The 13,308-nt window shown below is 44.2% G+C and overlaps 1 long non-coding RNA gene across 2 annotated transcripts in view; it reads left to right on the forward strand.

Annotated features, from left to right (window-relative positions):
- Window positions 1-11,565, forward strand: part of LOC119977860 — a 51,199-nt gene extending 39,634 nt beyond the window's left edge. For both annotated transcript variants that reach the window (XR_005463299.1, XR_005463300.1), the window contains exon 4: window positions 10,627-11,565. This is a non-coding gene — a long non-coding RNA (uncharacterized LOC119977860). The remainder of the gene's footprint in view (window positions 1-10,626) is intronic.
- Window positions 11,566-13,308: the final 1,743 nt, after the last annotated feature.

The following is a 13,308-nucleotide window of genomic DNA, read 5'->3' on the forward strand; positions in this document are numbered from 1 at the left end:
TTTGGCCTTAGCGGAGAATACCGCCCAATGTGTCCAAGTTTGCAGATGACACTAAGACGAGTGGTAAAGCAAAAAGTGCAGAGGATACCGGAAGTCTGCAGAGGGATTTGGATAGGTTAAGTGAATGGGCTAGGGTCTGGCAGATGGAATACAATGTTGACAAATGTGAGGTTATCCATTTTGGTAGGAATAACAGCAAAAGGGATTATTATTTAAATGATAAAATATTAAAACATTCCGCTGTGCAGAGAGACCTGAGTGGGCTCGTGCATGCGTCGTAAAAAGTTGGTTTACAGGTGCAACAGGTGATTAAGAAAGCGAATGGAATTTTGTCCTTCATTGCTAGAGGGATGGAGTTTAAGGCTAGGGAGGTTATGCTGCAATTGTATAAGGTGTTAGTGAGGCCACACCTGGAGTATTGCATTCAGTTTTGGTCTCCTTACTTGAGAAAGGACGTGCTGGCACTGGAGGGTGTGCAGAGGAGATTCACTAGGTTAATCCCAGAGCTGAAGGGGTTGGATTACGAGGAGAGGTTGAGTAGACTGGGTCTGTACTCATTGGAATTTAGAAGGATGAGGGGGGATCTTATAGAAACATATAAAATTATGAAGGGAATAGATAGGATAGATGCGGGCAGGTTGTTTCCACTGGCGGGTGAAAGCAGAACCAGGGGGGCATAGCCTCAAAATAAGGGGAAGTAGATTTAGGACTGAGTTTAGGAGGAACGTCTTCACCCAAAGGGTTGTGAATCTATGGAATTCCTTGCCCAGTGAAGCAGTTGAGGCTCCATCATTAAATGTTTTTAAGATAAAGATAGATTGTTTTTTGAAGAATAAAGAGATTGAGGGTTATGGTGTTCGGGCTGGAAAGTGGAGCTGAGTCCACAAAAGATCAGCCATGATCTCATTGAATGGCGGAGCAGGCTCGAGGGGCCAGATGGCCTACTCCTGCTCCTAGTTCTTATGTTCTCATGTTCTAGTCACTGAGAGATGCGTATGGATATTGCTGGGACACAACAGAGAACGGCCCAGTCACCGAGGTGCATCGCTGAGGTGCCGACACCATGGTGCCGACAATAGGGAGCCGGCAGGACTAGCAGAGCCAGATGACTCAGAGGCCTCTGGAGCTCACACCAGCTGCCCCTCTATCCCATGGGGACCCCAGGGCCCTACGGGCACCGTCAGGGAGGAGGAAGCTCCGCAAGCCTACAGGGGGCTTTCCACAAGGTTACTGTGGTGGTCTCCATTCTCCCAAATAGCTCTCCTCCTGACACCAGCGCATCTCAAGGGCAGCAGACAGAACAGGGTTGCATGGTGATGCCAGTGATTCCAGTAAGTCAGCCAGGGTCCTCTAGCTCCAGACTTCCAGAGGACATCAATGGCCACATGGCGTGGAAAACAGCAGCTGCTTCCACCTCGGATGTGCATCTTGGGACACACCTAGACATAGACAAAGTGAGACACTGCGTAGGGTAAACGGGACCTCCTCTTCTGCAACGATGAGCCTGATACAGTTTAAGGTGGTGCACAGGGTGCATATGACTCGGGCGAGAGTGAGTGGGTTCTTTCAGGGGGTAGCAGATGAGTGTGAGAGGTGGGGGCGGGGGCCAGCGAATCATGCGCACATATTTTTGGGTGTGAAAAATTGGTAAATTTTGGGCGGGACTGTTCGCGGTCTTAGCCAGGATAGTGGAGGAGGAGGTGGACCCGGACCCTTTGGTGGCGATATTTGGGGTTTCAGAGAAGCCGGAGATCATGGAGAGGAGGAAGGCCGATGTCGTGGCCTTTGCCTCTGATTGCACAGCGACGAACTTTGCTGGAGTGGCGGTCGGCATCGCCACCGGGGGTAGCAGCATGGTTGGGTAACCTGTACGACTTCCTGCGATTAGAGAAGATGAAGTATGAGTTCAGGAGCTCTTCAGGGGGGTTTGAGGAAAGGTGGGGGATGTTTGTGACTGTTTCAGGGGCTGTTTGTCGCAGGGGAGGGGGGTTGAAAAAAGGGAAAAATCTGTGCAGACTGCATAGTTAAATGCTGGGAAGTATGTTTCCTGGGATGTTTATTCGCTGTAACCTGCGTTAATACATGTTTGTAATAAAATACATTTTTAAAAAAAGAGAATGCTAGAGGTGGGGGAGAGAGAGAGAGACTGTGAGGGGGAGAGGGCGAAAGAGGGAGTCTGTGGTGGGGAAGAGTATGTCTATAATTCTGGCTTACTCCTCGTCTCAAGGTGCTTGTTCCCCCTCACCCCCACACCACCGTCCACTCGCACAGTGACTGAGAGAGCACACTGATTCTGGGAATGAGCTGGGCGCACACACACTCTAACTATCAACGATATTTATTACTCATATTTTTTGCTCAGCAAGTTTTCATATCTCAGTTTTTTTAAATCATGCTTTATGCTGTGTCAAACTTCACCTTTCTGAAATTTGTTCCTTGGCCCTGAATGAGCAAAACTATGCAACGTGGCTCCCATGTCAAAGGGTGGGACAGGCCTGTACCAATGCACACACAGAAATATTAGTTATGAATGAAGATAAAATGATAAATCAAATTAGTCCATATTTCCTGATGTCAATATGTTGTGTTGTCTGAAGTGAAAGGTTCGAGGTGGTAGAGTTGTCTCTGCTGCAGCGATGGCTTCCACTGTTGAACTGCCAGCAGTTGCTTTATGAGGTGAGCTTAGTCGGTGGAATCAGAATTCACAGGGATGAGCGAAGGTTCTTTATTCCGTTCTGGAATCAAGGCACTTTTAGCTACCTAGCTACTTTACAGGTGGACATGCAGCTGTTTTTAGGTATCTACCTGTTTCTCCCTGCGTTGAAGCCTTTTCAAGTTGGTTCTCTGTGGATTTGACTTTTTCCTGCCCTTTATAAGGCATGTACAAAATGGCAAGTCATCCGCAAATAAGGCATTGTCACTTTAAACAGTCCTCCCACTTGTCACTCTTAGCTTTTGGCCAAAGAACAATTTACATTCTTATAATGAGGGGTCAACAAAACGTTGTTATTTCCTGGACAAGACAGTGAATCAGTATTAAATTAAGGATTGACGTTTGTTCTCTTGGACAAGGAGCACAGTTTGGAATGCACAATTCTGTTTGGTAGTTTTGTGCCATTTTCAAACAGCCTTTAAACTCAGTCCAAGGAATTAAAAAAAATATAACCTTTAAACATTTTTTCTAATAATGTGTAATATCATAACTGCACACCATAGCATTAGTCAGAATGGCTTTGCAGGGTTGGCAACGCAGGGTGTGCTTCTGTCATTTGTGCCAATGGCAATGCTTGTTGATCCACCTTGTTTTATTCTTATTTATCTTTTCTCTAGCAATTTGATACAAGTGAGTGGCATGCTGGGCCATTTCAGAGGGGAGATAAGAGTCAACAACATATTGCTTTGGGTCTGGAGTCTCGGATAGGACCAGCCTTAGTTAGGGAGGCAGGTTTTCAGCCCTGAAAGACATGGTAAATCAGAGGGATTTTCTGATAATCTAGTAGTGTCATAGTTATTATAAATGAGACGCGTGTTGTATTCCAGATTTGAAGATTTTCTCTGTGTCCCTGGGTACAACTGTATTTTATACTTTATTATCTAAGGTGGCCATTTCTTGTGTGCATAGAATCATCTATTGTGCATTCTAACAAGGATGTGGAGCCTGATTGCAATGGCTTTCCACGGTGCAGGCTCGGATAAATTACCTTAATTTGATGAAACTGCTCAGGGTTTTGAGCTTGATTTTTGCCCTTAGCTGCCTGTATTGTTAGAGTCATTGAGGTCCCCAGAACAGAAAAGACCCTTCAGCCCATCGCATCTGCACCGGTCAAAATCAACTACATCAAATGCATTCCCCTCATATACACACCAGCTCACCTCTTCGAAAAAATCAATCAAGTTGGTCACACCTGACATCCCCTCAACAAAACCATGCTGACTGTTCTTGATTAGTCCCTGTCTCTCCAAATGCATATTAATTCTACCAGTCAGAATTGCTTCCAATAGTTTCCCTACCACTGAGGTTAGACTGACTGGTCTGTAGTTTCCTGGTTTATCCCTTCCTCCCTTCTTGAATAATGGTATCACATTGGCTATCCTCCAGTCCTCTGACACCTCTGCTGTGGCCAAAGAAGAATTGAAAATTATTGCCAGAGCCCCTGCTATTTCTTTCCTTGCTTCACTCAACAGCCTGGGATACATTTCATCTGGTCCTGGAGGTTTATCTACTTTTAAGCCTGCCTGACCACTCAGAGCCTCATCTCTGTCTATGTTAATTTTTAAAATTTTATCACAGTCCTTCTCCCTGATTTCTATACCCACACCTTCCCTCTCATGTGTGAACACCAACACAAAGTATTCATTTGGAACCCTACCTACATCCTCCGGCTCCACACACAAATTACCCTGTGATCCTTAATGGACCCGACTCTTTCCCTAGTTATTCTTTTACCCTTAATGTTGAAAAACAATTTAGGACTGTCCTTTAGTTTACCTGCTAGTATCCTTTCATGTCCCTTTTTTGTTCTTCTAATTTCCTTTTTAAGTTCCCTCTTGCACATTCTATACATCTCCAGAGCTTCTGCTGTTTTGAGCCCTCAATATCTGCTATAAGCCTCCCTTTTCCTTCTTATCCAATGCTGTATATCCCACACTATCCAGGGTTTACTGCATTTGCTGGTACCACCCTTTTTCTTGACTGGAATATGTTGGCCCTGTACTCTCACTATTTTCTCATTGAATGTGTCCCACTGTTCTGTCATAGATTTAGCTAAAAGTGTCCGCTCCCAGTCCACTCTGGCCAAATCATGTCTGATCTTATTAAAATTGGCGCTCCTCCAGTTTAGAACTTTGATCTCAGACCCATCCTTGCCCTTTTCCATAACAATCTTGAATCTAACTGAGTTATGATCACTGTCTGCAAAATGCTCCCCCACTGATACTTCAACCACTTGCCCAGCTTCATTACCTAATAAATCCAGGATCGCCCCCTCTCTTTGCTGTTTGAAGGAAACAACAATGACACGACCAGAGTTTGATTCCGTTTCTTGTGCAATTGTTTCCCAATCAGTAGTGGGAATGTCAATTTCCTGAGGTTTGCCTTCAAGGAGTCTCTGAAGCTTAATCTCAGCCTACCTTGCAAGCGGAGTCCAAGTTAAAGTTGTGAATACATGGCCATTTTAGGAATTTTATTGTCAATCATACTCCATGTCCACTCCATTTGAACTGAGTTCTGATAAGTGTTTTAATTCCTGACATTTCTGTTCTTTGAAGTGCCGCAGTATTGGGTACTTCATCCTCCCATTTGATGCACCTGATGTTCCAAATGCTCCTCATGTGGAACCTGTTTAATATGTCTGGAGTTTGTCGGGCGTGTCTCACAGGCAAATATGAAATTGGATATTACCACAACTTTGTGCACATCAAATTTTATTATAAGTTTATCACCTAATTTCCTCCAAAGTTGCTTATGCAAATGGGCAAATTCTGAGGTTCTCTGGCAATTATATTTTCAACTTTGCTGCCAATGCAGATATTTGTGGAGATGGTGCTTCTGCGATGGGTTGTTATCTGGAGTCTGCAGGGATGTGTCGTTGATAGTTATAGTAAGTGGGCTATAGTCAGAGTTTTGTGGTGATTTGTCTCTGTCTTCCTTCAACTGATGGTTAACTAATTGTCATCAGTAACTTTTGAAAACAGCCAATGATCCTTTGAAGGCCACAGTCTGGGTGATATGAAGATACAGTCATCGGTATCAATGGTACCACTGTGCTCCCAGGATCAGCTGTATTATTCACTGCGCCATGGTCCACCCATATTATTTGATGGCTCCCAGGGAGCAACCATATTGTCCTCTATGTGCCTGGTTACAGCCGTATTGTGTGCTGTGTCCAGAAACAACTGCATGGTACACAGCATGACCAGGTACATCTGAATTACACACCATGTTTCACAGCCAAACTCCGCTAGATGCTGTACTACGTTGAATACGATGCACCGCCGCTCTTGCCAATGTATTCTCTCTGGCAGCAGGTCTGTGTAAGTTAAGCTTGCTGCTTTTGTAAATCATTTGGCAGAAGATGAAAGCTCTTGATCCGCTCGCCATTGTTGATCAGCTTTGCCTACATCCTGGGCACTGTCAATGTAGCTTGCCCCGGTCAGGGAAGCAGATGCTCTATTTGCACTTTCCTGGCCTTTTCCTGAATACGGGACAGTCAATTTATCAATATTCAGGGGCAGTTACCCTCAATCCTGGATCTGTCAGTGTATCTGTGGTTAACCACCCACCACCTCCCCTCCCCGCAACATATACTAAAATTCTTGTAATGCGTTTTCGAGCTTCTGTCTCTGAGTCTCCCAACTCCCAGGGGCACAGTCAAATCCGCTTTGCCCAGGTTTATATGAAGTGCTGCACATGGCCTGATAACAGAATATAAACCTATTGTAGCTGAGCAGGAGATAGCATAACACAGACATCAGGCTGATAATACAATAGCTTCAACCCTCTCTGCGCATCACTTGCCAACTGGCCATATAATGGGCCACCAAAGCTGAGAGTACTAAATACCTATCGCATTCAAAACTTGTATCTCATAAGAACATAAGAAATAGTTACAGGGGCCGACCATACGGCCCCTTGAGCTCATTCTGCAATTCACTTACAATCATGGCTGATCATTCACATTAATCCCATTTTCCTGCCTACTCCCCATATCCCTTGATTCCCTGAAAGACCAAAAATCTGTCTATCTCATCATTAAACATTTTCAATGATGGAGCACAACCCTCTGGGATAGAGAATTCCAAAGATTCACAACACCAACATGTAAAACATGAGGAATGGGAGCAGGAGTAAGCCATTTGGCCCATCGAGCCTCCTCCACCACTCAAAAACATCATGGCTGATCTGATTGTGACCTTAACTCCACATTCCTGCCCATAAACCTCAACTCCCTCATAGATAAAAACATCCAACTCAGCCTTGAATGTGTTCAATGACCCAGCCTCACTGCTCTCTATGGAAGGGAAGTCCAAAGATTAAAAATCCTCTGAGAGAGGAAATTCTTCTTCATCGCCGCTGAAATGGGAGACCACTTATTTTGAAACTCTACACCCTAGTTCTAGATTCTAGAATGAGGGGAAACATCCTCTCCACCCTGTCAACCCCTTCAGAATCTTATTATTTTAATAAGATCACCTCTCATTCTTCTAAACCTCTATGAATATCTACCCAACCTGCTCAACCTTTCCTCAAAGGACAACCCCTTCATCCCAGGAATCAACTTTGTCAACCTTCTCTGAACTGCCTGAGGTGCCTTTTTAAGGAAACCAAAACTGCATTGCAATTTTCTCGACCTGCTGTCACCAGTGCCCTGTCCAGTTACAGCAAGACTTCCCGACTTTTATATTCCATCCCCTTTACAATAAAAACATTCCATTTGCCTTCCTAATTATTTGATGTTCATGCATGCTAACATTTTATGATTCACATACAAGGACACCCAGATTCCTCTGTACTGCAGTATTCTGCAGTCTCCATTCAAATAATGTTATATTTTTCTATTCTTCCTCCCAAAATGGACAACCTCACATTTTCCAACGTTATACTTCATCTTCCAATTTTTTATCCACTCACTTAACCTATCTGCTTCCCTTTGTGGACGCTTTGCCTCCTCCCCACAACTTGCTTTCCTCGTTATCATTGTTTCATCAGCACACGAGTGCAATGCACAATGTCCCGTAATCCACGTCATTAACATAGATCAGAAATAGCTCTGGCCCCAACACAGATCCCTGTGGCATTTCCCTCTGAGTAAAGAAATTCCTCCTCATCTCATTCTTAAATGATTGGCTCATTATCCTGAAATTGTGTACCTATATTAGAACCCCCCGCCGCCACCCCCCCCCCCCCCCCCACCCACCCCCCGACCCCCAGCCAGAGGGAAGAACCTGGGCCCAAAGCTCTGGAATTCCATCCTAACACCTTTCCCCACTCGACCTCACTTTCCCCCTTTAGAAACCCCATCACTTTGACCGAACTTTTGTCACCTGACCTAATCTTTCCTTACGTGGTTCAATGTTATACTTTGTTTTATAATGTTCCTGTGAAACTCTTGGGATATTTCATTACATTAAAGGCACTTTCTAAATATACATTATTGTTGTTGATTGGTCAGTTGCTTCTGGAGTCTAGGCTGGCACGGTGGCACAGTGATTAGTACTGCTGCCTCATAGCGCCAGGGACCCGGGTTCAATTCCACCCTTGGGTGACTGTCTGTGTGGAGTTTACATGTTCTCTCCCTGTCTGCGTGGGTTTCCTCCGGGTGCTCCGACTTCCTCCCACAGTCCAAAGAAGTGCAAGTGGGTGGATTGGCCATGTTAATTTTTGAAAAGTATTTTTATTAGAACTTTTAGCATTTTAACATTTTACAAACAAAACAAAAACATTACACCCCCAAATACAATAAGCCCTGCACCAACTCCCTGCGCCCCACTAACATTTGACGGTAACTTGTTCTCCAAAATCCAAAGATGTGCAGGTTAGGTGGATTGGCCATGATAAATTGCCCTTAGTGTCCAAAATTGCCCTTCGTGTTGGGTGGGGTTACTGGATTATAGGGATAGGGTGGAGGTGTTGACCTTGGGTAGGGTGCTCTTTCCAAGAGCCGGTGCAGACTCAATGGGCTGAATGGCCTCCTTCTGCACTGTAAATTCTATGATAATCTATGAAAATACTAAAGAAACAGACTCCATCTCTTGTGTAACCCCTCATTTGCCTCCCTTAGAGTAAATTTCCCCTTCTCAAGATGTAAGAACTCTATTAGATCCCCAGTTTCTACTGTCCCTTTTATTCCATGAGCTGTAACTCTGTCCACAACTTTTGTGTGGCACTGTATCAAACATCTTTTGACAGCTTTGACAAAGGGTCATCTGGACTCAAAACGTTTGCTCTTTCTCTCCTTTCAGATGCCGCCAGACCTGCTGAGATTTTCCAGCATTTTCTCTTTGGTTTGCAAACTTCTTTTGAGGACCACATCAACAACATCACCCTGATCAACCCTTTCTGTTACCTCGTCAAAACCTCCAGCAATTTATGATCAGAACATACAACATAGAACATACAGTGCAGAAGGAAGCCATTTGGCCCATCGAGTCTGCATAGAACCCACATAAGCCCTGACTTCCACCCGAGCCCCGTAACCCAATAACCCCTCCTAACCGTTTTGGACACCAAGGGCAATTTAACATGGCTAATCCATCTAACTTGGACTGTGGGAGGAAACCAGAGCACCCGGAGGAAACCCAGGCAGACACGGGGAGAATGTGCAGACTCCTCATGAACAATGACCCAGTGGGGAATCAAACCTGGGACCCTGGAGCTTATAATAAGCAATCTAACAGATAAATATTTGTTCACCAATCATAAGTCATTATCCCTTGGAAATGTAATGTCTCAGGTATGCATCCTACACAAAGTGATCTTTCAGAAAAATACAATAAAAATATTTTCTTTAGTGATTATACTGGGTGCAGATGAGGTTACTGGGCAGCTAATTTTAGGGGTGAGATTTCAGAGCAACTGATTTCGGAGTGTTTCCCCCGGAGGTTATGATATTCTAACGTTTTATATCTTATAAAATATTCGCTACAGCTGTTTTTTGCCATTTAGGTGATTCTTCAACACTCCAGCACGTCAGAATTAGCGAGTTCAATTTGGATAAATGCAATCTGAATAGAATTTTTTCTAGAGTGTAAACGAGGTGTAAGGTATTTAATTAGGACATTCAGCACTAATAAGAATCCTGTGATATGGATGTGAAGGGTAATTGCAAAATCAATCTCTTTGCTTTTATGCACTCACTGAAACTTGGTAAATGATTTACCTGTCAATATTATGCTTAATAAATATTCAAAAGAACACATTTAAACGAGTCCCGTCCCCATTTTCTTTCTCGCGCACCTTGCATTTAAATGTGAGTGTAATTACCTTTTATAAACTTGTACTTAGATCGGCTGTCTAGCCTGGAGTGCAAAGGTTTGGATTTTTAATAGCTGTATTAACATGTACTGAAGCCTTAATTTCAGATTTCTTTGAGTAGTCAGACCTTAATGTCATCTGCTAGAGTTTAATGTCAAACTGTCAAAGAACCGCTCATTAAAGGTAGCGGGCAAGATTCATTACAGTTTTATTGAAGATTTTTATCACTTTCAGTAAGGTTGTGTTTCTTTAATATTGTGCTCCGCCATCAAGTAACTAATGTTGTACATTTTGATGAATAATAGAATTCACTGCTTGGCCTCGGTCCAGCTGAATGGTAAAGCTCCACCCGGGACCCCGGCGCAGAGTGTGTCCGGGACCCCGGCGCAGAGTGTGTCCGGGACCCCGGCGCAGAGTGTGTCCGGGACCCCGGCGCAGAGTGTGTCCGGGACCCCGGCGCAGAGTGTGTCCGGGACCCCGGCGCAGAGTGTGTCCGGGACCCCGGCGCAGAGTGTGTCCGGGACCCCGGCACAGTGTGTGTCCGGGACCCCGGCGCAGAGTGTGTCCGGGACCCCGGCGCAGAGTGTGTCCGGGACCCCCGGGTTTTTTTGACATCCCAAGTTTCCTGCTGTTCTTTTCACGCTACTCCGCAGAATGGCAACAGAAACGCATTTTCCAAATGCAGCAACCTCGAACCCAAATCTCTCGGTGGGAAAAGGACGGATTTTGTGCATTAACTCCAACTGGCGGCGATAAAGCTGAACTTGCTGAACGGGGTCCTGTTAAAATCGCGGCCAAAGAAAGCGGCGTCCACCTCAACAGAAAGAGACGGGGCGGGTGGCCACGGGAAGAGCCATAAAGACGGGGAAAGCTCTCCAGTGATCTGCTTTGGCATCAATATCGGTTCAGGCAGCTTCCACGCGACTTTCTGACTTTTTCTTTTTGTTATTTATTGCTAAAAGGCTGAACTTGGCGTAAAAATATCACCTTCATAAAATATATTGAACATACTGCACCCCTGGAGATTTAACATTGACATTCTGAACACACTGGTTGGAAGGCAACACTTGATAAATTGAGAGTTAAGAAAGTATTTCCTGTAAATTATAGGCTGGTTTGAGGAATGTTACCAAACTAAACAGACACATTTAAGTCAGATTGGGGTTAGCAATCTCTTTCAAATGAGTGAAATAGTAATTCAATCTCCGGTATCTCTTTTCTCTTTCATTCGAATTTCTCCCCTCCCTCGGTTACCGGAATTATTGACACTCCAGTTTTCAGCCATTTAAAAAACTTCAAACCGGGCGAACATCGTTAATTTTTTGATGTGAAAACTGTCCCAAATAGACAAGAATTGACCACTTTTAGGAAATTTTCAGAAAAACGTAGAAGTACAATTTTAACACTGGAAAGTTGACCCAGGAGAAGGCCAATGTTTATCTTCCATAAATCTGGAGTTGTTTGCAGCTGTTACATTTAGATTATTGTTTAGTTCAGGATTTAATATAAATAGACTCACAGCAGACACATCCAGTCCAGATTTGATACTCAATAAAGGTGCATTAGCGCTGGTTGGGTTGCTTTTGTTCTTTGTTCTGGGGACTGTTGACAGAATCGTTGCGGGTTCAGTCCCTGGGGGGGGGGGGGGGGGGATGCACATCACAAATCCCCCACACCTTCAGAATGATTTTCTCAACATCTTCACCCCCTGCGGTTCCACAAAGCTCCTGATTTACAACACGGACCACAGCAACTGGAGAATGTGTAAAGCTTTTTCTCAGCAGCCCATTTCAATCTGAAGAAGTCCCCAGACTCGGAAAGTTAATTCTGCCTCTCTCTCCAGAAGCTGCCAGGATTTCCAGCACTTGCTGTTTTTATTATGACCAATGAAAATGTCTGTTCACACCAGCCACCATCAACATTCGGTTAACAGCATGGGGGGGGGGGGGGGGGGGGGGGCAACTGGATACAGAAATAATTTGAAAATCCTTTTATTCTTTCATGAGATGTGGGCAACACAGGCTGGGCCCAGCATTTATTGCCCATCCCTGAGGACATTTAAGAGTCAACCACATTGCTGTGGGTCTGGAGTCACATGTAGGCCAGACCGGGTAAGGACGGCAGATTTCCTTCCCTAAAGGACAATAGTGAATAGGTTTTTTTTACAACAATTGACAATGGTTTCTGGGTCATCATTAGACTTTTAATTCCAGATTTTTATTGAATTCATTTTCACCATCTGCCGTGGTGGGATTTGAACCTGGGTCTCCAAAGCTTTACCCTGGTCTCTGGATTACTAGTCCAGTGACAACACCACTATGTCACCACCTCCGAAGCAAACTGATACTAAAATAAGAAGCAGATTTTTTTCCTGAAAGGCCAGGGGACATTATTGAACCTTTGACAAAGAATCACCCAGATCTGCTAAGGTTGTCCAGTGTTTTTCAGCATTATTAAACCAGTGCAATGGGAAAAAACAATTGTGAGACAATTCACCGTCAGTAACTGTAAGGCACCCAATTGTGATCAACAATGAAATGGGGGTGGAGTGAGGGGAATTACGTTACCTTATATCGCCTCTTACATGTTTCCATGTCTATTTATAATTGTTTTCTATCTTATATTATCTTCATTTTTGAGCATCACTCCTTCGATCTCTAAACCATTGTTAGAAACTGAACAGGTGTGATTAATAATAATTTAAATAAAATAATAATCTTTATTGTCATAAGTAAGCTTATATTTACGCTGTTACTGTGAAAATCCCCTAGTCGCCACATTCCAGCGCCTGTTTGGGTACACAGAGGGAGAATTCAGAATGTCCAATCATCTAACAGCAAGTCTTTCGGGACTTGTGGGAGGAAACTGGAGCACCAGGAGGAAACCCACGCAGACACGGGGAGAACGTGTAGACTCCGCACAGACAGTGACCCAAGCCGGGAATCGAACCTGGGATCCTGGAGCTGTGAAGCAACAGTGCTAACCACTGTGCTACTGTGCTGCCCGATTACAGAACAGAACACTTAGGGCACTACTATCTATGTCCAACCTCTCTGAAAAATAGTTTGTAACTTCCAACCTTTGTTTCCTCCCTCTTAATCCAATTCAACGCTCCTCTTAATGCAATTCAATGCTCCTCTTAATTTCCCTTCCCTCAACTTCCTGCAATAGTCTCCCATATGGTGTCTAATCAAAGCTCCTCTGTCAGTCCTGTTACAAGCCTGCCTGATAGAGGCTAAAACTTTCAAAAGAGAGGAGCGCCCACAAAGCCAATGGAAAAAAAATCGAAGGACAAGATTTCAGATTTTAAAACTTTTCCTGCAACAAACCAACTG

Source organism: Scyliorhinus canicula, chromosome 14 (assembly GCF_902713615.1).
Source record: "Scyliorhinus canicula chromosome 14, sScyCan1.1, whole genome shotgun sequence".
Taxonomy (NCBI): Eukaryota; Metazoa; Chordata; class Chondrichthyes; order Carcharhiniformes; family Scyliorhinidae; genus Scyliorhinus; species Scyliorhinus canicula.